The 2537-nt window shown below is 37.9% G+C and overlaps 1 non-coding gene across 1 annotated transcript; it reads left to right on the plus strand.

Annotated features, from left to right (window-relative positions):
- The first annotated feature begins 1755 nt into the window (after window positions 1-1755).
- On the plus strand, window positions 1756-1919 carry LOC114493752. Its single transcript, XR_003684350.1, has one exon. It is a non-coding gene; the product is annotated as a U1 spliceosomal RNA (small nuclear RNA).
- Window positions 1920-2537: the final 618 nt, after the last annotated feature.

Consider the following 2537-nt stretch of genomic DNA (forward strand, 5'->3'; position numbering starts at 1 on the left):
CTGTGTAGAGGTCTTTCACCTCCTTGGTTAAATTTATTTTTAAATATTTTAAAATTGTTGATGCTATTATGAATGGGATTTTTAAAAAATTTTTTTCAGATAGTCTGTGTTTGTGTATAGAAATAAAACTGATTTTTAATATTGATTTTGTATCTTGCACAAATTTATTGAATTCATTAAGAGTTCTAACAGTTTTTGTGGAGCCTTTAGGGTTTTCTATATATAAGATTATGTCATCTCCAAACAGACTATTTTACTTCATCATTTCCTGCTTGGATGCCTTTTATATTTTCCTGCTTAATGCCTAGGACTTCCAGTACCATGGTGAATAGAGGTGATGAGCCCAGGCAGCCTGTCTCATTTCTGATCTTAGAGGGAAAACTTTCAGCTTTTCATCATTGAGAGTAATGTTAGTTTTGGACTTGTCAAAAATGGCCTTTATTATGTTAAGGTACATTCCCTCTATACTCACATTGTTGGGAGTTTTTATTGTGAATAAATATTAAATTTTGTCAAATGATTTTTCCATATCTTGAGATGATTATATGATTTTTATCCTTTCATTTTGTGAATATGGTGTGTCACGTTGATAAATTTGCAGATGTTGTACCATCCTTACATCTTTGGAATAAGTCCCGCTGATTGTGCTGAATGATTTTTTTAAATGTATCATTGAATACATTAAAACCATGGGCTGAGCACCTACTGAAAACAGGCATGAAAGCTCTGGCTGGCTAGCTTAGTTGGTTAGAGTGTTGTCCTGATCCACAAAGGTTGTGAGTTTGATCCCCAGTCAGGGCATGCACAAGAAACAACCAGTGAATGCATAAATAAGTAAAACAACAAAGTGTTGTGCTCATGCTCTCTCTCTCTCTCTCATCAATAAATAAAAATCATTTTTTAAAAAAAGGCAGGCATGTGGGAGTTTCTTTACCTACATGACCTTGATGCACTGCTATGGGCAGCTATCATTATCTCTATTTCATAGATATTGTTCCAGGGTGTGTCTGACCTCAAAGTTTTACCTCTTCTACTACTATAGTCTGCCTCCCCCCGGAACTGAGATGAGACAGACACCATGCAGAGATAGGAGGAAAGTCACCATTTCTGGAAGGAAAGATCATACATCTTCCCATCAACCCTAGTAATATTCCAATAGCTTTAGTAAAAAGGGGAGGAAGACTGGAGTAATAGAATAAGAAAGCTCCTAGGGGCCCTTAGGGGCATTTCTTACCTCTGAAATTCTCTAGCTGTAGAACTTCATGAAAATAATAGCTGCAATGGGCTGAATTTTGCCCCCCATAACTCATATGTTGAAGCTCTAATCCCCAATGTGATGGTATTTGGAGATGAGGTCTTTGTGTACCTTGATCTTGGACTTGTAATGTCCAGAACTATGAGAAAATAAATTTCTGCTGTTAAGCACCCAGTCTGTGATACTTTGTCATGATAACCAAGCTGACCAATATGGATTTTGGTACTGAGAAGTGGGGTGCTGCTGTAACATAAACCCAACAATGTAAAAGTAGCTTTGGAACTGGGTAATTAGTAGAAACTTGATTTCTTTGAAGAAACCATTGATAGAAAAATGAACATTAAAGGTGATTCTGGTGAGGTCTCAGATGGAAGTTAAGAACATGGCATTAAAAACTGGAAGAAAGATGAGTCTTGTGATAAGGTGGCAAAAATTGGACTGAATTATGTTCTATGGTTTTATGGAAGGCAGAACTTGAGAGTAAAGAATTTGAATATTTTATACTTACCTGGCAGGGGAGATACCATGATCATGAAGGTGGTTTTTCCAGGGTGAGGTTCAACCATTGCATTCCGGGTGTGCTGACCCCTGTGATTTTCCCAAATGTGGGAAACTCAACGGCATAATTTGTGGTAGTGGGGGACTGTGTTTGTGCTCTTCCCTAACAACAAAAAAAAAAAAGAAAGAAAGAAATAGGATATTTAGCTAAGGCAATTTTCTTTGTAATGTCAGTTTTACTGAGGTATAACCACAATAGGTGAGAAGAGTCTTAAGCAAAGTGTTGAAGTGGCTTAGTCTTTCCTTATCCCTTATTAGAAAATGTGAGAGAGAAGAGATAAATTGAAGGAATTGTTAAGCAATAACGACTCAGAACTTCAAGATATGGAAAATCAGCATATTCAGAGACAGAGAGAGAGAATGAGGGCGAGCACGAGCATCCTATGAAGAGAACACCAAGGATATGGGTGTAAAGTCACTTGGTAAAGTGATTATGGATGTGAATCATGGATTTAATCAGCCATCTCAGCAGAAGACAAGCAGAACCCAGGAACAGAGATGGGGTTATACCAGCAGAGACACTGCCGATTTGGACCAAAGGAAACATAACAGGACAATAGAGCTATTAAGCTATGAACATATTTTATCTTTCAAGAAAGGGAAGAATGATCCCAAAGGTGATCCAGAGATCACCAAGGCTGCCATTCCCACCACAAGCCTAGTGTACAAGGCTATTTCCTCCTTCGTCTTATAGGTTTCCAAGAGCAGCACCCCCCGCCTCTGT

Source organism: Phyllostomus discolor, chromosome 1, assembly GCF_004126475.2.
Source record: "Phyllostomus discolor isolate MPI-MPIP mPhyDis1 chromosome 1, mPhyDis1.pri.v3, whole genome shotgun sequence".
Taxonomy (NCBI): Eukaryota; Metazoa; Chordata; class Mammalia; order Chiroptera; family Phyllostomidae; genus Phyllostomus; species Phyllostomus discolor.